The 25,493-nt window shown below is 37.8% G+C and overlaps 1 long non-coding RNA gene across 2 annotated transcripts in view; it reads right to left on the bottom strand.

Moving 5' to 3' along the window:
• The window catches only part of LOC144032059 (uncharacterized), a 122,251-nt gene that overhangs the window by 40,946 nt on the left and 55,812 nt on the right, over positions 1–25,493 (bottom strand). For both annotated transcript variants that reach the window (XR_013287675.1, XR_013287674.1), the window contains exon 3: positions 17,990–18,086. This is a non-coding gene — a long non-coding RNA (uncharacterized LOC144032059). The remainder of the gene's footprint in view (positions 1–17,989; positions 18,087–25,493) is intronic.

The raw sequence follows: 25,493 nt of genomic DNA, 5'->3' as shown, positions 1-25,493 counted from the left end.
GGTCTCCGCGGGAACCCCCTCCTCGCCGCCGTGGGCGTCCCGCCTCATTTAGGAGCGTGCAGACAAAGCGCCAATTAAGCGGGGCTTTAAACAATCAAACGGAGTTCCTCAGGGCCCCCCCCCGCCCGTCCCCAGACTCTCCGCAGGGCCGCTAGGAACGACTGACAGAGATGTGCACACATAAATCCGTGCCTGATAGAACACGCACGCACACACAGCTGTAAACGTAACTGTATCATGACTTAATCGAAGGATACTTAACAATATAATGATATCAGCCCTTCCGTTTGCTCGGTAATTTTCTAGTCGCCGCTTGAGCCATGAATTCAAAGGGAATCAGAAAGCCAGTGTGGGTGACAAATTCTGAAAATACAGTATATGAATTGCATTATATGTGAGCCAAATATTAAGGGTCAATCAGAAATTCAATGTGAATGAAAACAATACGTTGTTATATAAAAACTGTATTATATTACTTTAAAAATACATGAATAAAGTATAGTATACTGCAAGTTAAAATTGTATTCCTGTTTCCTCATTGTTTGCTCGTCACCACTCGAGATATGAATTAAGAGGGAATCACAAATTCATTGTGAGTGAAAACATAAAATTGCTACGATTTACTGTATGTTGTCAATTAAAGGTTTACTAACTACTAGGGATGTCGCGATCCCGATCACGTGATCGGAAACCAAGTCCTGATCATGTCATTTTCAGATGATCGGTATTGGAAGAAAATGATCGGGGTTTTCATTTTTGGCAATTTTGTTTTTGTTTTTATTTTTATTTTAAGGGCTACAAAGCAACAAAACCATCCAGAGGTAAACATATTGCTAAACAAAACATTTGATTTCTTTTTAGTTGATATTTTGTGCACTTCTGATGACAGCCCCCCAAAATTATTGGGATGGTTTTGTTAAAAAATAAAAAAAAATAAAAATTGGAAGCACTTTTTTTCCCCTCAATACTTTGCCGATGAATCGGATCAGGACTCGGTATCGGCAGATCCTCAAAATCAGGTGCAAAAAAATGTGATCGGGACATCCCTACTAACTAACGTAAAATTGATGCTAGTGTATTTAGCCCATCTATGGTCTTCCCTAGGGATGGGCGAGTACCGATACCAGGTATCGGTATCGGGCCGATACCAGCCTTTTTTCAAGTACTCGAGTACTCGTGACGCAGACGAGTACAAGCGACCGATGGCAGAGGAGGAAGACGTTAAGTGAGTCCTCCTTGCCTGTAACTGGCGCTAGCTTGCAGCAGTTTTTCACCAAAACTTCTCCGGTTTGGAAATACTTCAAAATTGTGAATCTTAAACTAAAAGAGCATTTTTGTGTTTTATTTTGAGCGTTAAGACTATTGAAGAGTGACTGTGCTGTTTTTTTTGTCAAAATTAAAGGAAATATATTTGTTTAAAAACATCTTTTAGTGATTTTTTTTATTTGTCAAAATGTACTACTGGTATCGGCAATTGGTATCGATATCGGTGAGTACTGAGGGTCTGAGTATCGGTATCGGTCTGAAAAAAAGTGGTATCGAACATCCCGAGTCTTCGCCATTATGAATTAGCATAAGGCTAACATATTTTCACAAAGCAAAGTTGTGTGGTTTTGTTAAATACACTCTGTAAAATTTTATCTTTGTTTACGTTGACAGTAAACTTCAACTTGGAGCGGCAATCACATAAGAATACTACACTAGAGTTCAAAATGAGCTTCCCCGTTTCCCCATATCGTTTTCTAGTCATCGCTCTAGCCATAAATTGAGAAAGAATCAGAAAGAAACTCATCATCCAGCAAGAGAGCAGCACAAGAAAACAACGTCTTTAAAAGTATATATCCGCGGCTCCCCTCCTCTCTCGCCATCTTCTGCTCCGAGCTTCCATATGGCCCCGCACCCTCCTGACAAGCCCGTGGCTAAAGTCCATCCATCATTCCACCCAACGCGCAGACTTGTTATCAGCTCAGGCGGGCGCTGGGGAAAACCGAAACGAGAGCCTGGGATGGGAATAACAGATTCCAGGCAAATTGCCCCGGCCTACCGCCTCCGACTATTTTGTCACACACCGGAGCGTCATTTGGCTGCGGGATGTTTTATTTTGGACTTTTTTTTTCGACCGACAGTGATTGCAATGACAGATTGAAGAATCCGACGGCGGAGATGGAAATGTGCTTGGTTCATGTTGTGGCAGTGCAGGGACTAGAACGCAGCTCGTCCTGGAGGGGGAGATACAAGCATGCAGAAACACTTCACACGGCTGTGAGGGAAAAAAAAAAAAAAAAAAAAAAAAAAGATGACAGACGTGAGCTACACCTCAGCGGGATACAGACGGAATATTAACACTTCTGCCTCACACTCGTAATCATAACAGTGCAAGTGGACGTGCGCGGTCCTGCTAAAGTACGTTTATAGAACGTCTCCGGTGATTTATTGGAAGAGGAAGAAGAAGAAACGTCCCAAAAACCACCAAAAAATATCACCTCGCTCTCATACAGTAGAAAAATAAACACGGCTCTTAAGGCCAGATGCTGCCTGACTTCACCATGTTTAGCAATGCCAGGATAAGCACAGACAGTTTATATTCGCAAAAGGGAAGTTCCAGCAAGACACAGAATTGGAGGGGGAAAAAAAAAAAAAAAGTATTTTCAAAAAGGCTGCATCATTTTCAATTTTAAGGAAAATAGTCACGTGTTTAAAGAGATACTTCATTTATTTAGCCGATTATAGCAATAACAAATTAAGATTTTGTCTATAATGAATTTGATACTTTCATTATTTTTCACGTGCAATTAGTACCTTTAAAAACACATTTTGCAACTTGCCGTCGACTGAAAATGACATCACAAAAGCTCAGGTAACCAATCACAGCTCACCTGTTTTCTAGGTTTGGCCATGTGACATTCACAGCTGTGATTGGTTATCTGAACCCTTGTGATGTCATTTTCAGTCAACAGCAGGTTTCAAAAATGTATTTTTAAAAGTACCAATTGTATGTGAAAAATAATGAGAATATCAAATTTATTATAGGAAAAATATTAATGTTTGACTGTCAAAAATGGCTGCTTTAAGCAGAAGTGCAAGAATCACATTGTTTTCTCGTCAGCACTTGAGCCATACATTAAAAAAAAAGTGATTAATTTATTATGACTGCTTATCCTTAAATAAATAAATAAATAAATAGTATACTGCATGTTAAGATAAGCCTGCCTGTTTCCCCAAAGTTTTCTATTCACCACTCAAGTCGTAAATTCTGAATAAATTAGAATTAAAAATGAGTGATAATCTTGAAAGTATAAGAATTAGTGCACTGTAAGTTAAAATAAGCCTCCTTCTTCCCCCATAGTAGCCATCAATTAAGAAGGAATCAGAATTTCAAACATGAGTGATGAAATCGACTATAACAACAGAATATTTCTCATCAAAATAAGCCTCCTGTTTCACCTTTGTTTTCTAGTCACCACTCAAGCCATACATTAAGACAGAGTCATAAATTCAATGCAAGTGAACATCCACAAAAAACAACAGCTGTATATAGCGAGTCAATATTAACTCCTGTTTCTCCATAGTTTTCTAGTCGGCACCTGAGACTTAAATTTTGAGGGAATCAGAAATTTTATATTTTAAATTTACATTTTATATTCTTTTTCCAGCTCCCAAAATGTCAATGTAATTACATCAGTTACATGACGTGGCCACCTTTGCTTCAGATTACAAACTAAGAATGATGATATAATAGATATCAATGGATTGTGATCTGCAGGGTGATAAAGGCGCTTTATACTTCTTAATAAGTGTAAAATGAGACCGGCCTGCTATTGAGGGAGGTCTCGCTGGTGCCAGACTCCTTGCGGACGGACATGTAGCCACCATTGCACTCGTGCTGCCACGGCGGTCGCACATAACGGTCAATTGGGGCAGCATGAAGTAACATGAAACCCCATTAACAATCATCATATTTATTTATGAGGCTGCTATGTATTGTTGCTCACACTTCCTTACTTACAGTGGACACATGATCCTTGTCGAAGGCTTCCTGGGAGGACGAGGAGCCCACTTCCTTGTACACTCGCTGATAGCATGAATTATTAAGAAGGTGTAAGGAAAGCCTAATTAGATAATGTGGCTTGTTATGAGCTCCCACCTTGTGGAAACTTTCAGGATGAAGTGAAGTGCTTCATATTTTTCAAAATCCTTTTTATTTTCATTGCATTTTTCTTGCATTTAGAATAGATTTTTGTTGTTGTTGAATGAGATTTTATCTTTTTAATTCAATTATTCTAAAAATCTATAAAGGTCCATACATTTAAAAAAAACAAAAAAGTATTACATTTTATTTTTAATTATTATTAATTTTGTGTTTTATATAATGTTTATATATATTTATATAATTAAAAATATGATTGGATTCCAGAGTGAAATTTTTACATATGGGTGTCGTGGAGCTCCAATTATTTTTATTTTGCTGTTGATTAAAAATGTTATTTATGCTATGAACAATTTAATGTTTTTTATTTATTTATTTTTAATTTCAGTGTTTATTTTTGTATTAATATTTTTATGTACATAATGTTTTATTTATTACATGTTCATTCATATTTTTCAATTTTTATAAAAAAAAATGCTGTCATGTTATTTTCATTTTATTATTACATTTTAAAATGAATTTATTTTTGTAATGAGTCATTGTTTGGCTACTATTTTTGGCAATAAATATTCATGCCTGGGCCGCAAAGCAGTAGTTGGGGATCATTTGTTTAATCAACGGATATTTGAACACAGGCAGTGGAGCAACACAGACAGACAATATAATACTCACTCGCATATTTCCTTTATCATCTGCGAAAATCCCCCCTCCCAAAAAAACACTTACATTACTGCAGCTAACTGAGCAGTTGTGTTTTCTTTGTGTACTGCATATTCCAAAGTCAGTATTATACAGCCACCAGGTGGACAATGGATCACATAATTAAAATTAATTGTAATGTACAAACTGTTAAATTACGCATGATTATGTTACTACTATATTTCTTACATAAATGAGACTATCGAGTGCTATTGTCTTTATAAAAAATACATTACATTTTTTTTTTTGGTGTAGCAAGAACTGATTCATAGCATTTACATTCATTTCAATGGGGGAAAGGATGATTTGAGTATGGCTACATTGTGATGGGCTCCATGTAAATAGTCACTCAGCCGTTTTGCCATGAAAGAAGCTGAGTGAGGCCACTGTTGTGGTCAGAGCTGTCTCTCACGTGTCATGGAGGATGATGTGGCAGGGACGGGGTGTGTGTGTGTGTGTGTGTGGGGGGGGGGGGGGATGTGTTGTTTGTTTTGATGTGCAGCGGGGGGGGGGGGGGGGGGCTTTTTGTAACCTCTTAAAGGCTTTTGGGGGGGGATGAGGAGCGGAGAGGGGAATGCTAAACTTTAGTATTGAGCCTCTTGTCCATCAAAGACGACGGCCAAAATAGGTTTCAACAATATACACATACAAAATGCATTGACTTAACATTCTTAAATAGGTAAAGTTCAAACATTTGTAAACTAAATATTATAAATTAAAAGCAAGCACACTTGTCACAACTGATGCTGACTCACTCAACCCGGAGCCAGAACTCACCTTTTAAAATCACATGCATTCAGTTATTGATAGGCACAGATACTACAGTACTGTAAAATGTGAGGATATCAATCCCAAGTGGGCAAAAATATTTCCTGTACATCACATGCAAAGTTTCTCTATTACGGGGGTTTGTCTGGTCTGGAAACGCCCCAAAAATATTGTCATACAAATGCTAAAGGGGGAGTCAACCCCACTACTTTTTTTTTTCTTTTTTTTTTACAATAATATGTTCTAAGCAGCCCCACTAGTCTAAAATTGGCATTCTGGGTAATATTGTGTAGTGGAATATGAGTTAAGCAGCAAAATCCAGCAGTCCATCTCAGGCGGCGGCCATTTTGCCACTTGCTGTCGACTGAAGATGACATCAATGTTGTTGAGGTCTCAAGTAACAACCAATCACAGCGCAGCTTCAGAAAACAGATGAGCTGTGATTGGTTGTTGCCTCAACCCTGAGCAACTATGATGTCATCTTCAGTCGACAGCAAGTGGCAAAATGGCCGCCCCCTGAGATAGACCAAAACTGCTGGATTTTGCCTCACATCTCATATTCCATAAATGTAGTATTAATCAGAATGTCATGTTTAGACTAGTGAGGTCACATACATTATTGTCAAGAAACGTTTAAGGTTGACTTTCACTTTAAATGGTCATTTTACGGGTCTTAAATGTGCTCTAGTAGGAAGTCCAAAATGTTGGGACTTTTTAAAAGTCACACAAATAATAATAATAATAATAATAATAATAATAATAATAATAATAATGTGAATCCCATACAAGTAACTATTCTGGCGAGTCTTGGGAACCAGAGTGGGCCTATTTCCAGAGCAGGTGGTCTTCCTCAGCCGTCATCCGGATGATGCCGAGATAACCTTCGCTATTTTACAAGGCCCCAACTTTGTTTAGACAACCCCTCCAAAAGCCAAAAGGAACTCCTCGCAGCTGTCACTCTTAATGGACTTTGAGAAAACGGTAAATCAAGGCAAATTTCACCAAAACCGCCAAAGAGAAAACTGTTGGGACTAGAGTAAACAAATACATGACGGTACCACTTTGCATAGCACAAAAGAAGGGGCGTCATGTGGACATTCGTGGTTGTGCATATGAATGAGCTTCCTGTTTTAAAATAAAAATAATCACGGCATTCACACGTTGGGAATATGACGGGAAGCCACAACTGAAGTTTTCCTCATCTTGCCTGAATATAAACATTCACTCAAAGCCTCAATCATAACTTCCAGCATGATATCATTTAGCCAGATGCTCCTGCACATTTGTACGTGCTCATTTTGTGTGGATACAGCCAGTCATTGTGAATTATAATTTCATATTTACGATGGATGCACCTGAGTTCAAATGTCCTTAGCGTGTTTGTTTTGAACCTTCTTCCCATCATGGATCGGAATCGGAGCCAACTGCATTGAAAGACATTTCAGCTAAATGAATTTTTTTCATTATAGTTTGTTTTCATTCTGTGTTGATTTTTATTTTTTATTCAGTTAGTTGTTATTTATTAGTGTCTTGTTTTAATTTATGTTTTTATTAGGTTTAGTTTTTTTAAAACATGGGGAATTTGTGAGTCTATGATTTAAAAAATGTAAATAAATATTGGTAATAAAAAAAAAAGTAAACTGCAGTTCCCAAACAACTGTTAGACTTCTTCTTTACAACCGTACTGTAAAGCGAAATAAATACATTTAAAATGAACTCCGAAACTTCCTGTATTAATTATAAATTATAATATAAAAAAAGGACCATTTTGCCATACTAATAGTTTCATAACGTAAAATGCAGTTTTAATTAGTTTTAATCTTAAAAGCATTTTTTTATTTTATTAATGAAAATGTTTTTTTACACTTTTAATTTTATTTCCAGTATTTTGTTAGTTTTTGTTCATTTTAATACCTTTGAAGTCTCGTCAGCACACCACATTCACGATGTATCCCTTTACTCACATCTAAAACAAACCTGCAAAGAAAAAAACCCCAAAGCTGTTTATGGCCTTGTGGCTTGGAAGCGCGCTCGCTGATGTCATCCGGCGGAATGCCGTTAACGTCTGGGAGAGGGAATGGGAGGGAGATATGACGAAAGGGCCCATCAAGGATTGGGTTGCCATCCGAGGAAAAGCTCGGCAGTTCAAAGCAGATAGCGTGTGCTTCTTCCCCCTCGCGCTGTGAGTCATTAGCAACGGTGATGTAAAGCCGCGACGATAGCGCCGTAACCGAGCCGCCGATGACTTCCAGATGTGCCTAATGCATTTTCTCCAGCTATGCAAACAGTTGTGATCAACGAGGAATCGCTGCCGTTATCACTGCGAGGGGAATAAACGGCGAGTAGATCACGATTTAAGATGTTAATTGAGATTCTATTATTAGGCCCACACCTAGTGGGAAGGCAAATATTTCTCTTTTTTTTTTATCTTTAATCTGGTTCTTTCAAACCAATATTCATTTAGTTAAATTTTTCAAAATTGTCAGTTTTACTGGTAGTTTTTGAAAAATATGGGCAAATAAAAAAAATATGGAATAATTAAGTAAACAATATGTTAACTCATTCACTCGCAGCCATTTTCACTAAAGCAACCCCCTTTGCTCCCAGCTGTTTCACTGGATTTTGACTGATTTGGCAAGGCCCACAGAATATTGTGTTTTATTGCTATAAAAACACAGAAGCTACCAAAAGAAAGATTAGAGTCTCTTATTTCATCAGGAAAAAAAATAGTATGTTTGTATCTGTTTCCATTTTGCAGCAATTAGCATGAGAATAAAGCTAAGTTTCATCATTATTCACAAACTTGCTGAAAATGAGATTGTTGCAACATGGCCCTGGATGATCTCTGCTGCCACCTGCTGGACGTTTTTTTGGAATAATTACCATTGCTTTAAGCAACCGCTTCAGGTCAGAGGCTGCATCAAAGCCTTCCGTATGCTCTAGCATAAAAAAAACAAAAAAAACATACAAAAACAAACAAACTATAAAATATGTTTTTGGGACCATGGCAATATTTAAAATAGAACATGTTTATACGTTTTTGGAAGCAAATGAGTAAATTTCCCAGAGGGAGCCATCCCAAAGGGATCGATAAATTCAAGTCTAAATCTAAGTCTAAGTCTATAACAGATACAATTAACAAAAGAAGCCAAATATGCTTTTATTGCCAAAGTAAACGTAAAACAAAGAAAATTACACGTAACTTTCTCCTACGAAAGTCTGCTAGCTTGATTCTAACATAATGGAAAACTCATAGACACACGATCAAAACTAGCGTCGATATTGCTCTCAACCTTTAAACAACTTATATTTGATCACCAATTGTAGCAAGACATGCAGACAGCCAGCAATAATACACACTAGCATATATGTATATATATTCTTTATCCTCTGCAAAGAATGATCAAATATTAGTGCAGTTGAGTTGTGACTGCATCTCTTCTGCTGTGATCATCAAAAAATTTATGTGCAGTATGGTGATAATTTATGTATAATAAATCAGATATTGTTTATTTTAATACAGATTAATTTTCTTGTGTTTGTTAATCCTATTGTTAGTGCTATTTTCCTAATTAAAAAACATGTGGCGCACATTTTTGGTATGGTCTTTTGGCTGGCTGGAATGAATTAAAGGCATTTCCATTCATTTCAATGGGGAACGCTAATTTGATCATTTTGGAAGCCACAACTGCTATTGTTTAAAAACAGATGGCGTAAAAGAAGCAATAAGCATATCAGGGTAATATATTCGGACCCTTGTGTTTGGAATTCCCAATAAATGTGTTGTGAGTGCAGCCTGGAGGGGAACGCTGGAGTAAAGTGGTGTGTGTATGCGGGGAAACGGGTTGGGTGGGGGGGGTCAAGGGGCGTGGAAGAGAGGCTCATCAATCACCTGGAGGTGACACACAATGAAATCTGACCGCGGCCCGAGATGTTTTAATACAGCATCCATTAGAGCCCTCAAATAAATTGCAATTTGGAAAACAGAACAGAACAGCGGCCAAGTTTTCCTCATCCATCTTGCTGCCGTGTCATGTAATGTAATTGCGTTGTTAATTTATCCAACAAGTTCCTCGCTTCGCCATTTCATCCGCATTGCTTAATTTCCCTGTAGAGTACATTTTCTCTCTTTCTCTCCCTCCCTCGCTCCTCATCCTCCCCGCTAGGCAGAGTAATGTTTCTGCTTAGCATGGCATTAGTCGAAGGGCTAATCAAAGCGCCGGGGTCCGTGACACTTTATCAATGGGCCGGAATGGCCGACCGCCGGCCGCGCCGATTGGATCGGAGGCCTCGGCTGCCCACTGACAGCGGTGGATCCTAACGGATCGCATCCAGAGTATTGACAGACTTTCGGCGCGTTTAAAAGTGGGCCAACAACACTGCAAGTATACAGAAAGGAGAGGGCAGTGTTGGAATGAGGAGGGCTGGGCAAACACAACCAACTAGAAAGTGCAAAAACATAGGCTAATAGGTTTTCAGAGCCAGGATGAGGGTCAGTGAATGCAACATGTGAGATTCACAACTACCACAAAAATGAAGAAAAAAAAATCTACACATCTTGTCTTTTTTTCTGTTTTAGACATGTTGATTTCACTTCATTATCATTTTTTTTTACTAAAGTTTCTAATTTTTTAAAATGTTTTTAATTATTATTAATTAATTTAATAATTATTTATGTTTATTTTCTGAGTAACAATCAAAAAATGTTTTCTGTAAATTCGAGTGGAAAGGACTTTTTGCCATATTTTTCTAATTTTTTCACTTTTGTTATTCACGCCATTGTTTTATTTTTATTTCTAACTAAAATTACATATTTTTTAATTTACTGTTGATGCTATAACTTATTTTTTCAAATGTATTGTTTACCATCAAAATATATATTATTCTAGTATATTTCTGCACACATCGTAATAGATATTTTATTTCTTCAATTTTTTTCAACTCATTTTGTTATTTTTATTATTATTATTACTAGTAGTAGTTGTAGCACTGTATATATTTTATACATACATTTTATTTCTAGCTTCTTTGACATATCTGTCATTTTCTGTCCTTTTAACCAACTTTTATTACTTTTGAATTTTAGTGAATATTGTTTTTTTTCTAAATATTTTTTATTTTAAAACATGTTTTTGTACTGTTTACTGTTATTTTTCTCCCCACTCTTGTAACATAAACCTAATAACATTTATTTAATAATTATTTTTTATTTTTTGTCATTTTTTTTACTAGTAGCATACTGTTACATCACTTAAAAAAATACTAATGTGTTTGGTAAAAAACAAAAAAAACAAAACGATAATTTTGTCATGAACTTTAAATATAAATTAGGCAACATAAGAATTATTTAAAAAAAATTCTTAACTAAAAAAAATGCATGATTTTTTTTATACAGCATCTGTTTATAACCTTTAACGGTATTATTTCATCTATTTTATTGTTTTACTCATGAGTGTTTCAAGGTGAAAATATTAAGGAAAACACTGATCAAAAGCATCAGAGTAAACGGTGGATTTTCACCCCCCCAAGTCACCTGACTGGTGCTCTTTCCGGGGTTGGGGCGGAGCGGGCCTGAAGGTGATAGGGGGTGAAAGTGTGGCGTCAGGCCCTGGAGGGCCGAGGAGAACAAGAAACCTGACGTGATCAAAGGATGACAGGGAAGAAAAAGGAGGAGAGTAGACCGACACAAAAGGATTTTTTTCCACAAGTTCCCTTGTGGAAGTTTTCTAGCAGCTGATGGAGAGCGGGCGGCGACGTGGACCCCGCCTCGCAGTCATAGTCCATTTCTGCAAGATATGAGTCCATTATTTCTGACAAGCTAGGATACTCAACAGCACAAAGTCAGGTAACAGTCAGGTGTTTTTCGAAGTCAGTTTGAGATGGAGAGGCAGTGAAGACAAAAGACAAAAAAAAAAAAAAAAAGAGGGATTTGAGAACAATGGGCAAAACAACAGCAACATGATGCATCAATCAAAAGGATTAACTGTGTTTTTATATGGCTCTGACACAGAACAGAACCAAAGAGGACAAACATCTGCTTACTAACTAGAGTGAGACGTCATAATAAACAATGACTCAAATACTTGAAGTTGTGGAAGTGAGGTAGGGGGCCAAATGAGTAGCCATAAATCGGTGCCCGTCATCTCCCAGCGCACCTGCACAGCGAAAGAGGACGGAAAAGGGACAGGGGTAGCCGATGATAGGCATTTGAAACACATCGTCTCATTGCCGTGGAGACAACCTCGTGAGTCCTGACAATATTGAAAAGCGTTGGAGGAGGGGTAGGGTTAATGGCAGTAACAACTCCAGGAGCGATATAATGGCCTTCACCAATGCCTAAACCTAATTTTTAGGTCAGGATGACTTGCCTGGATCTCCAATTCGCCAAATTTGTGGTCTTTTCTCCGAGGTGAGCCATCAACTGCTCCATGCCTGACCACATGACACATGCTCTCTCTCCTGACAACTTTGCTAATTCTAATCGTGCTGCCAGCATAATCCGAACTTTGCGACAAATCAGGAAATGACAACGCCAAATCGGTAAATATTACCACGTGGTCTCTTTTGATATTTTTGCTGCGCCTGCCTTACCCCTAAAATAGGCTAAAATAAATCCCAGTATAGATTTCACTCAACCAACGTGACAATGACCACAGAGTCATACAACAATGTTGTAATAATAAAAAGATGAACAGAATGAACCACAAAGTGAGCTATGTCATAAATCACTTCCCATTATTTTTGATATGGGAATAATGGAGATTGATTGCAAATAACTAACTCAGTCTGGAGAGTTCCACAAAGTGGTGAAACAGGAATACAAAGTTACGCATAATGTTCGGACATGAGTTGAAAAATGTGCCTTTGATTGGAAAAATGGATCACAAATGTATCACAAAGCATCTTGTCGTGTGCTTTGCAGCCGATATCCTTAAAGACTCTAGCCAGGACGTCTTGTAACTTCTTGACAAATGAGTTAAATAAGTACAGAAAGTAACTTTCAAGCACAGACCGCACACAGTCGGATTTATTTCAGTGGTATTATCTGACGCTACGGTGCGGATTTGCCGGAGATGAATGTCAACAACTGGCTTTGAAATGCTATTTCTTTACCTCTTGTGTTGATCTCGCGCATCTGTAACATGTAAAAGGCAATCATAGATTCATTTTTTACCATTTCTTACACGATCCCACACGCATCCCATCGCACTATAATCTTATTTCCCTGTCTTTTTCGTGACTCTCACGAAATATACAAACCATCATTTCCTGATGTGCACTGATCACGAGATTAAAAAAAAAAAAAAAAAAGTAGTTTTCTCTCCTGCAGACAGTGTGAGGCATCTATTAAGCGAAGGGACAATTGCTGTCAGAATGTAAAACTAAATTAAATAAATAAATAAATAAATAAATAGATACATAAATAAATAAATGAACAAACAAGCAAGCTCAGATAAAGATGAAAAAGTTGGAGGCACACAACACTGTGGAGCAACCACATTAGAGGCCAACAGAAATGAAATGGGATTTTTGGGGCAGAGGCTGATACCGATATTGGAGATTTACAAAAAAAACTGCCAGATAACCAATATTGCTGAAATATGAACATAAGAGCAATGCAGTATTCTTAATATGTTCTGTACATGAATGGAAATGTATATAATACTTAAAATATGATAAGCCAAAGAACCAGAACTCCACTAAATGAAAAAATAAGGTGCCTGTAGTTTAATTTGTAACACTATCAAGTAATTGTCTTCTAATTGTCTTATTTTAGACAAAAAAAAAGGGTTGTTTTGTGTTCCCGGTTCCCCTCCCCTTAGTATTTTGAGTCTCAGGCAATCTGAATAAAAAGAGAGGGTTCAGAGGGACTGTTTTGGAAGCATAGGTTTGAATTGTATGGCACAGTTCTCCTCGCTAGCGTGTGAAGGTATTCAGGTGTCTTTCTCTCCTTTTTGTGTCTGTGTGAAATTATTATAAAAGTGTCAGTATTGATGAACCTGACAATAACAAACCGGAAAGTTGGGTCAAATTGACCCAAAAAGTGGGTGGGTCCAATTTTCTCCCCAAATTGGGCTATTTCTGACCCAGCAGCTTTAAGACTTAGCTGAATCCGTCGCCACATATAAGAAAAACCTAGCCGTGAAACAAATAAAAATAAAAATAAAAAATAAAAAAATAAAAGAATTGGACCTTTAACCTCACAGAGAGAGCAACTTCGCCCTTTTCTCTTCTCATATTCCCGCCCTTATCAGAAGTGAGGAAAATGACATCTCAGGAGGAAGAACTTTTTGGAAGAGATGCTTCCTTCTCATGAGGGGATGGTCTTCAGAGCGTGAACCCCAGCTAAGGACGACTGAAAGGGCAAACAAGCGCTCGCACGTCCGTCGTCATCCTGACAGGTGAATTGAAACATTGACAGGACTGAAATGTAGCTTCACCTCTTACGCCCTTGTTCAGGCCCGAGGGTGTCCAAGGTGGAAAGTGAGGAGATGAATTAGTAACCATGTTTTTGCTGTCAACAACACAACATGGACCAATTAGACTCAATACTAGGGGTGTTAAAAAAAAAAATCGATTCGGCGATATATCGCGATACTACATCGCGCGATTCTCGAATCGATTCAATAATAGGCAAAATCGATTTTTTTTTTTTTTTTTTTTTTTTTTTTTTTTTTTTTTTTTTAGGATTCACACCTTAAGCATGGAAGAATGTTATATGAACGGAACATTAAGCCTTAATATTTTATTTTAATGCTGTTTAAACATGAAACAGATTACAACCTCTATAAGACTGAAATTTCAGATAAATAAATAATACATTTTCATATAAATCTTACACTCTACAAGCTTACTGATTAGTATTTTCTAAATTTGAATGAAAAAAAATCGCAACAATCGACTTAGAAATTCGTATCGGGATTAATCGGTATCGAATCGAATCGTGACCTGTGAATCGTGATACGAATCGAATCGTCAGGTACGAGGCAATTCACACCCCTACTCAATACATAATCCACATTAAAACATTAACATATAGGACTGCATTTGTTTGTTGTTAAGACGAATGTGAGGTCAAGAATGTTATTTCCAATGGCATATTTATTTCTCACTAGTAACAAATGTGTCCTTTTCTAATTTAGCAACCCAGATTGCAATTCTAAACATTGCAATTCCTCAAACTAATTTTCCTTGTGAGTGGAAGCCAAACACAACTAAAGCACTGAATGCTTTGGAAACCGTACGGTCCACGAGGGACCGTGGTGGAACTTTACAAAAGGGTAAACAAACATTTAAGGCCCAAACTTGACATTTAGTGTCCTTATCCATAGGGAAATCATGTGGCTTCAGGTGTATCAAATGTCCGCCAACCTTTAAAATGAGGAGAGGAATGCACTTCTAATTGAATTTGCAATCAACTTGGGTTTCAGCCCTGGTGAGTCTAAACTAATTTTATCCTTTGTGATGTTCCTTGAGAGATATAAAACATTTCAATAGAAACTCCTGTGAAAAAAAATCTATCAAACGTATTGACATTTTTATTTTATTTTTTTTTTTAACAGGCACATTTCTATCCGTTTGCAGCATACTCAACAAGCCTTATTTTTAACCATCACCCTTTCACGGCCTCCTAAATCTTTGTGAGGGAGACTACAGGCTGGTAAAATGGTTATGACCTCTTTATCTCTTTTATGGACTCCTTGGCCATCTCATATGGAGGGGTGGGGAAATCAATGTAATTTTAAAGTAAAACAAAATCAATGGCATCTACAATACGTTGCCAAATGACAGGGACTGTCCACATCATCAATCCTTTATTAGAGTGGAGATGGCATAGAGTGAATGCAAGTTTGAATGTGAGGATGAAAATCATCCAGACTTCTTACATGACATTAACGTGATATTTTACAAAGGGTAATAAAACACAACACAATACAACTGAATGATATTTAATAATATCTACTGTATGTGACCAAAGCAGGAACACTTGTCAAAAAAGGATTCTTGAATATTACGCCTACATTACTTTATCTTAAGTGAGCTGAATCATATAGTAATTGGAATGAATCATATTGTGTAATACAATTACACATAATTACATCATATTGCATAGCAACTGGAGTGAATCACATTATACTGCATCATAATTCAAGTGAATTGGATTGTATCTGAATTGAAGTGAATTGTATCACGTCGTATGTCATGTGAATCGAATCGTAACTGGTGTGAATCTTGCTGTATCATAACTGGAGTTATTTATATTTGCCTCAGTGATGCAGATCCTTTGTCACACCACTAGTTTGATTTAATACAAACCATATTATTCCATTTCAGTCCAAAAAAATGAATTTTAAATCAATCACAGCTTCAAAAGAGACCACTTAATCATTTATCAACACAACTTCATTTATTATCATTATTATTAGGGATGGGCGAGTACCGATACCAGGCATCGGTAGCGGGCCGATACCAGCCTTTTTTCAAGTACTCGAGTACTCGTGACGCAGACGAGTACAAGCGACCGATGTCAGAGGGGGAAAACGTTAAGTGAGTCCTCCTTGCCTGTAACTGGCGCTAGCTTGCAGCAGTTTTTCACCAAAACTTCACCGGTTTGGAAATACTTCAAAATTGTGAATCTTAAACTAAAAGAGCATTTTTGTGTTTTATTTTGAGCGTTAAGACTATTGAAGACTGACTGTGCTGTTTTTTTGTGTCAAAATTAAAGGAAATATATTTGTTTAAAAATATATTTTAGTGATTTTTTTTATTTGTCAAAATGTACTACTGGTATCGGCAGTTGGTATCGGTATCGGTGAATACCGGGGGTCTGAGTATCGGTATCGGTCTGAAAAAAAGTGGTATCGAACATCCCTAATTATTATAAGACCAGTAAAACAATATTACAAACATCCATACTCACTATTCTTCCTCTGAGTACTCGTAATGATGCACAAAGTGACCATCCAAGTACTTTTACTGTCCGATTTCCCACAGAAGGGACAGTCAGCCCGGGAGAGGAAGGGATTAATGAGATAGATTTATCTTTTTTTTTTTTTTTTTTTTCTGGCATGACACACACACTATTGTTTTGTCCATATACATCCTATAGTGCCTTCGGAGAGTGCTGCTTCATTGAGTCCTATAGATCAGTGCGGCCTACTGTATTTCCCCATAGACCAGGGGTGTCCAAACTTTTTCCTCTGAGGGCCACATACAGAAAAATAGAAAGCTGCAAGGGCCACTTTGATTTTTTTTTTTAAAGTTATTTATTAACACATTCATTGCCAGACCAGCAAAAAATGCATCATTTGACGTCTTTTTCCGTCAATGGCAGTGAATGAGTTAAACATGGTAAAAATCAATGAAGCAATTATAAACTGTTGATATAATGTGCAGTTACTTATTGAAAACTGCTAACAGTCAAAAGGCAAATAGTGACCCTGTGTGCCACTATAATAGATATGCCTTTCCACTGAGCAGCAGCTGATCCCAACTTGACATTCTGAACCACAACAAGAACAATCGGTCGTCAACTGACCACACTTAAGAACCATTAATCTAATGTGATGTTTTCACAAATTGGACCTTGACACTAAGCAACAAGTGGATGAAACTATTTTTATTTCTGAGACTGAATTATTAGCTGCAAATTTGTGTCTTTGCATCGCTAGAAATGTTTAATCCACCCTCATACATATTTAAGAAATGCATATTACTTAATATGTGACAAATAATTTGACCTATTCAAAACAGTACAACTTTTGTGTGTCATTATAATACAAAGATGCCACTGTTTGAAAATAGATACTATGACACACACGTCTATACACACACTGTATAGACGTAAGCATGCCCTGTTCAGGCACATCTCCCCAGCACCTGTTTGAATAGTCAGCTGCTAAAAATGAGAGGACACCCTGTAATTACACAGGGAATGAATCATACACACAAACATCATCCGCATTGCATTCCGTCCTGGGTGGCAACCACCCGGTGACCCCGGAGACGAGAAGGTACGCCGCTGACAGGTGAGGATGCAGCTTTCAGCGCGCCACTGATCAAGTTTCCACAGAATCCCAGTGAGTGGTAATGTTCCAAATTCAAAGTGTGTCCCTCCCCACCACCTAAATCGTAACGGGCCAGAACAAATCAGGCACTAATCCCAGAGTCCTTGACCTCCTGCTGGTAATGGTCCCCGTTTTCAAAAGACGGCAAGAGAATCACCAGCTCGTATTCCAATATTTTCTCACACAAACACACAAAATGTTAATCAAAACACTACACTAAACACAGGACTATTTTTCACACTGCTCATACTTGGATTGTGTTTTGAGATATTTTGGGAAATACCAGCTTGTGAATGACACGGCTCACCTGGTTTCCTGGATTGGTCATGTGAGGTTTGCAAGCTGAACTGTGACCTCGATTTCAGTGGACAGCAGGTGGCAGGAGAGGACAAAATTGCAGGACCCTGGGAAGGATAGAAATTAGTCAAGTTTGTTCTACGCCTCTCGATGTTATGCGAATAAAGAGTTTATATCTCATTTGTGTCTGCATTTTTGGGATCCGATTCCAGAGCCTAACAGAGGTCGGATTATTCTGTTATGTTCTGAGGTTGGATCCCAAAAGCGCAGACACAAATAAGAGTAGATGAGCGGGACTGAGTGAGACTCCCTGCAGGAAGCTTCAGTTTTCATGGAAAAAACAAAGACATTGCGGCCCAATGTAACATTCTGCTATCAGCTGGTTAATTAACTGTGGAAAGCGCACACCGCAAACTCTAAATCACTCATTCAGCGCTCTGTCACGAGCCGCCAACTTAAGCGCCTTGACGAGGGGGTTCTGCACGACAGTCACGGATCTCTAGGTACGAGGGGAACGTACCCCTCGGGTGTCACTATAAATGTGCTCGTATCGCTCGGATTGCAGCGTGCGTCCTAATCTGTCCATTCAGATGCAAGGACAACAAGTGGATTGCAGTCTTGGCTGTTATTATTTTGCTGGAGGAGGCCCAATGCCACCCACTCTGCACACCGTCTTCTCCTTTGTCTCACCTACATTCCACACCAGCTTACAGTAGATGTCAGAAGCTATATTTACACCCGTCGTCTCCGCTATGAGGAATTCCCAGCATTCGGTGGCAAAAATGGCATAGGGACGCCTCCACACGGAGTCCATCGCTTCCTTTTTTTGTGCAGCTTTAAGAGTCGGGCTTCATTTTGTCACTTGATGGGGATATTTGATTCATTGATCAATTTTCAGCAGTAATAAGTTAACATTTTGTCCAGAATTAATTTGATAACTTCATTGTTTTTCATGCAGTTAATACCTTTAAAAATGAATTTTTCCATTTGCTGTCGACTGGAGATGATCTCATGATCACCTGTGCTGAGAAAGTAGATATCGACCAATCATGATTCACATATTTTCTGAGTTTGGGCAGCAAACTGAGCCATGATTGGTCGTTTCCTACTTCCTACATCTTCAGTCAACAGCTAGTGGAAAAATTTGTTTTTAAAGATATTAACTCTTTTACTGCCACACGTTATCAAAAAAAAAACTTTTGATATGACAAAGGCTTTGATCATTCACGTCATCCTTGAAAACGTTCTATTTCATCAGATTCCGTCATGTTTCATTGTAATTTCGTATACCGGCAGCCCATTGAAAAGATAACTGCCATCTGCTGGCCATAGTTAGTGTTTTTGATTCCACAATCCATTGACCAGGCAGTAAAAAAAAAAAAAAAAAAAAGTTGACGTCATTTACCGTTTATGGCGGCATACATCGTGATTTTACTAATCGTTATTAAACGTTTTTGGCGGTCAAAGAATTAATTGTACATGAAACATAATGACATAATTATCGTAATTCTGGACGAAATATTAACGTTATACTGCTGAAAATGGCTGAATGAGTGAAGCATCCCTTGAAGAAGCATTGATGGACATACTGTTCACTTCTAAATCAAGGCACCACTGTACGAAACATATCATCTTTAAAACGGCCCTTTGCAAACAAGTTGACCCCCTTACATGTGTCCCAATGCAGCCAGGCTTTACAACACTCTTATTCCCGATGAATATCACCTCCATAAATCACCTCCCTTTTTCCAAATCATCTCATAAACTTGTTTTTTTCTTCTCCACGCTCATCAGCATTTCTTTGTTTAACATTTATGTTTATTGATAAATGAAGATGGCCTTAAATAATTCAGAGCAAAACATTAGCCGCGAGCGAAGAGATATTAATAATTGATGGGGTACTACGGGGAAGGGGGCTGGTGGGGGGTGGGGGGTACACTGGGAATAGATAATATTAGCTTAATGCAAGCCGATGTGAACGGACCAAGTGTAATGGGCCCCGCCGCCTTTAACGGATGATAGTTATTGTGGCCTGAAAGTTGGGAAGAGAGAGAGGGAAAAAAAAAAAAAAGAGGATGGTGGTGGCGGGGGGTAAGGGGGGGGGTCATAGATTTGGCTCATAGGAGCTGACAGTGCAAATAGTGTTTTTAATAGCAGCAGCTTGACACATTCTGCAGAGAGGCCCTATAATGGTCAGCTCTGTGCTTAGCGTAAAGGGAGAAAAATGGCCCGCCGCTATTAAAACGAAACTGGAGAAGGTCCTCGCTCTTACTTTGTTGTTTTCTTTCCCCCCCCTCAACTACGCCGCCCCATCACTCATTTTGATCCCCTCCTGTCCATTTCCTGCCGCCAGTCTCACTTGACTTTGCCCACACGCACACACGAACATGCGAACACACTGAGCATGCTGGCTCATATAGGGACCCTGATCTATAACCTGAAAGTTGAAGGGGGTGCAATGGGGGCTCATTTTACACTGTGACCGAGGACACCGAGGATACCAGCGGGTCACTTATTATGACATCGTCTCAGCCGCTACCAACAGGGAAAGTTAGTAGGCGATCATACAAAAACTGAAGGTCTACTTTTTGGTCGATTCACAAGAGACTGATTGTGGTCACTGTGGGTGTAAATAAGCGCATTAAGTTTGCACATGCGCGGGGGAAAAAAAATGAGGCTATCAACTACCCTATCAATTTGAATGGCGGAGATTAGAGTGGTCACAATCTTTGTGTAACTGTACACTTTAAAGCTTTCAAGTCAACTTTCCCGATGTCAGTAAAGCACATGCTATGCATGTTAATAAAATAAATAAATAAATAAAAAACAATTTTTTGTATAACTAACAATTTAAACATAGACTCGGGAAAAAAATGATGTAATTGTAAAAACTGAAATCGCAAAAAAAGCAACAAATAAATTAATTAAATTAAATTAATAATATAAGTAAATATAAGTAAAAGCTATAAAAAATAAAAGTAAACAAGTAGCAGTAAAATTTTAAAGAAAAAATTAAATTAAAACAAGAACAGAGCCAATAAAGTGAACATAATAAAAATAAGAAAAAAAAATGTCAAAACTTAAAAACAAAAATGAAGAAAAAAAACACAAAACACAACTAGATAAAATGAATTGAAAAAAAAAAAAAAAAGCTAAAATGTAAGCAAAAATAATAATACCGTAATAATAATAAAATAAATACAAAAAAAATCTATAAATTTTACGTCATATTACAATAAAGGAACATACTATATATCTAATGGCAAAAGTCAAATTAAAATAGTAACACAAAAAAATAAAATAAAAAGTACAACAAAGATAAAAATCTGTAGTATATGTGTAATACACACTATAGTCACCTGTCCATAAAAACTAGTGACACACCTGCCTACCAAGCATTTGTGGTTATCTTTTTTCTCTTGTATTGGACCTCATTAGACTGTACAGTGTATAGTGTATTAAGCCATAATGTAAAAGCAGTTAGGGCATCTAATTTCCATGACATTCATTACTAAAAACGAATTAAAGTAACCCCGAAAATGTGCATTTTCTACTTATGACCTTGTTTTATTTGTTTGTTGCACGGAATCCTACTAAATTACGGTGAAAAAAAGCTGCTGCAGGACCATCCAATAATCTTGCAGTTACATTAAATATGAATACAAGCGGAGATTATTGCTCCTTTGGACAACAGCGGCGTAAGTATGTACAAGGCAGTCTGATTACTGTGGCGTCATTAGGCTCAAGTTGATGGGCGCTCGGTGCCTTTAGGTCAGTGGATGGAGAAAAAAAAATACAAAATAAATGTACTCTCCAAGGGATTGTCTTATTGTTATGCCAGGCTAGTAAAAAAAAAAAAAAAAAAAGTACGGGAGGAGTGGGAACGGAGGGGGGTAATGGGTATCAAAGGCAGAGGAGGACCCCCTTCCTCCAATATTGCTATCACAGCAGCATATTAGCATCTAAACAAAGGAGGCAGAATCCCCCGCAGCGCAGCCTCCTCGTTTCAAGTGGTCACTCGCAGCATTTTATTTAGTCCTCAATCCACCACCTTTTTATGCTGACTTGCACTATCATAAAAAAAATACATAAGAACAATCCTCCTGTGTCTTCACAAAAGTTGCTGCTGCTTCTCTTTTTCGCCCTCCTTTCGCACTCTTTTTTTTTTTTTTTTTCTTTTCGGTTTTGCTTCATCACAGCAGCTATATGACAGCTGTCATCGCTCCTCGGCGGGCCTCAGATCTGCATTTCAAGGTTCGAGGGTTCACCGGTTCGCCGCGTTCCGCTCGGGCACGCAACGCAGGCGGCTCGTCTCTCAGAAGGCCCCGCTCGTAAACAATGGGCTTGCGCGTACACGCGCCTGCCGCGATGCTAGCGATATGTGACAACTTCACGGGGTGCTCGTGTCACTTGAGGATTTTTGTTTGCCGTTTATAGAAAAAGAACTGAAGTTTATTCGAAACAATGTTAAACATAGTTGTGACATTTGTATTGTCAGCGTTGAAAATGTCGGCTTCAAAAGCAGTCCAAGCTTTAGACATAATGAAAGAAAAAAAGTGGTATTTGATTCAAGAAATTACAGAATGTTATCAGCAAAGTTCTTTTTTTTCTGTAAACAAAAAGTAGAAGAGTCGAGAAAGAAATCACAAACTTACAATAATTGTCATACTGGTTGCAAAGAATCTATCTTAATTGAATGGAATTTTTACATGTACATTTTTTTTTTTTTTTATACAGTAATTGTAATCAATCTGCCACACTTTGTTCAACTCAATTTCATTAATTGAAACTTATAATGTCAAAAAGCACAAAATAATACGTACAAAAGCATGTTTTTGTCAAGTTATTTTTTAATTCAGACTTTCAAGGTTGACTGCTGACATTATCAGTTGCAGTCAAGTGTTTGTCTGTCAGGTTATTAATGATTTTTTTCCTCTCTGGAAGAAACTTCCAAGGTCACTAAGGGAACAATCAGATTTTTTTTTGTAGGACTTGTTTGTTGTTGACCTCCACCGTTCCTGTCAGGATGGACGGGGAATGCCCTTTAGAAGACAGCCCGCTTGACAGATCAGCTGGCCACTGGCCTCACCGCTGCGCAACGGACAACAAGCTAGGGCGCGGCTCGCTTATTTGGCACAGCTACCTCTTGACAGCGCCGCCGGAAAAGGATCAATAAAAATCTGTCAGGAGATGACTTCCGTTCCCTCCCGTTAACTGATAAACTCGAAGGGCTGCCGACAGATGGGCTTATAAACGTCAACGAGAAGTCTTTCTATGAGCATGCTAACTCACCAACAAATTATTGCACTACGAGTTTAAAATCAGAAAAATAGCAGTCTATAGAATGAATATGTGAGTGAAATTTGAGATACAACATAGCAACATTTTTCAAGATAGCCTCACATACAATCACATAGCCTCCACTAACATACAATGGAAAACAGCAAATGATTAGCATGTCTGTGTCAGCGTTGCTACCCTTTAAGCAACGGATATTTAAACACCAACAGTGGGTAACTGTAGACAGACAATAAAACAAAACACACAGGCTTGGATTCTTTATCCTCTGTGAAGAATGACTATCTTACTGTCATCTAGAGAAGTCAAGAGAAGAGCTCAGCCTCCATTTTACTGCTTACAACACAATGCAAAAAAAAAAAAAAAAATCAACCATAATTTGAAAAACTCACACGTTGGGCTATTCGTAAGTTTGTTGTTTGAGCATTTGTAGTGATGCCATCATGCTTACAAGAATAATGAGCCAGGGATGTGAAAATAAAGTTGTGAAATGAGCCAAAAAGAAAAAAAAAACAAATCAGGAAAGTTTGAAGGTTTTCTCATCAGATCTTGGAATATGTTTTTCGAAGAAAAAGTCCTAAACTTACAAGAAACGTTTATATTTTAAACAAGAATAAAGTCAGAAATAGTTATTCATTTATTTATTTATTTATTTGAGACAAAAAAGCTATTAGATATATATATATTTTTATCTTATATCTTTTTTGTCTCAAATAAATAAATAAATTTTAAAAAAAGTTAGTTTTTTTTAGGACAAAAAGTAATCTAATGGGAAAATGGTAAATTCTAAAGGCTATATAAATAAACGACTTGACTTAACAAATATATACAAAAAAAATAATAAAAAAAACAATGCACCCGAAATGTTTTTTTTTTCAACTCAACTCAACTCAACTCAATTTATAAAGCACTTTAAAACAACCATTGCTGTATACAAAGTGCTGTACATAAAACAGAAATCTGTCATGCAGTAAAGCATAAGATAAGTAAGTCAATCTCTAAAAATGATTTTCTTTTTTTGAGGGAAAAAAGTTTTAGGTTTAATGTTCTAAAAATGTTTTATTGCAAAGAAAACAGGTAATCTTGTGAAAAAAAACGTCATAATTGAATAAGAGTAAATTCTTATTTTGCCCTGCAACCAGTCCAGGGTGAACCCCGCCTACTGCCCAAAAGCCAGCTGAGATAGGTTCCAGCAGCCCCCGCGACCCTTGTGAGGAATAAACGGTCAAGACAATGAATGGATAAATTATTTTTTTTTTTCCCAGACAAGAGTCTTTCTTTGGACTAGCGCATGACCTGTGGGCACGGCGAGCTCGTGCATATGTAACCGGGCTAATTTACACGGCGCTGTGAGCAAGCTTGGCTTTGAAGCTTTTGAAGCCTCCTGCTCCTCATCTGATGTGCGGCCACAAGTTGAGCGGCTGCGAATGGCTGCGGGCCACAGTGGAGGACGCATAATAGAGCAAAGGTACAAAGCTAGCGCACGTCTTCATCATACACGCGTTAGCGGGAAGTACGAGGTCGTTATCGAAGGCCCGGGTTCCACCACCGCGTCTGATGGGCGACATGCCATTGTGCTCGTGCTGGGCCTTAAGCTCCTTTGTTAGTGCTTCTCAATGCATAACACACTTTTGTCTGGACCTGAAAGCTGCTGACGCGGCAATTACAGGTCAAAAAGGCATCTTGAAGTCATTTTGGACCAGAGTTATAATAATGACTCTCTTTTTTTTTTGTTTGGTTTTTTAAATTCTATAGTTTAACATGTTTTAGTTGCACGACGACGTACTAGGGCCACCTATAAATATATATTTTTTTTTAGAGCGCGGGGGCAATATTCCAAGAAAAACCTCGCAAATTTGTCACGAAAAAACTCGTAAATTTGCGACTTTATAAAGTGGCATATTTGTGACCTTATAAAGTGGCAGATTTGCGAGAAAAAAAACTCAGAAACGTAGAAATATATACGTAGTGTACTATTTGGATGCTTGTGCCAATACTTTTCGGTCGGGATTTCCTTTGCGAAGCTCCACACCCAAGCATTTAAATCAATTCAAGCATTGAAATTAATTTGTTACAATATATATTTACTTGTACATTTCTGTTTCCAAAGTTATTGTTTACACATTCAAACATTTTGGTATTTTTTTGTACAAGTAGCTAAGGTGATGTGTCATTCACTTTACATTCACCTAAAGTATGCTAGCTTCTGATTGGTT

This window comes from Festucalex cinctus, chromosome 12 (genome assembly GCF_051991245.1).
Source record: "Festucalex cinctus isolate MCC-2025b chromosome 12, RoL_Fcin_1.0, whole genome shotgun sequence".
Lineage (NCBI taxonomy): Eukaryota > Metazoa > Chordata > Actinopteri > Syngnathiformes > Syngnathidae > Festucalex > Festucalex cinctus.
The sequence above is the reverse complement of the archived record's forward strand: the minus strand, read 5'-3'. Positions and strand labels throughout refer to the sequence as shown.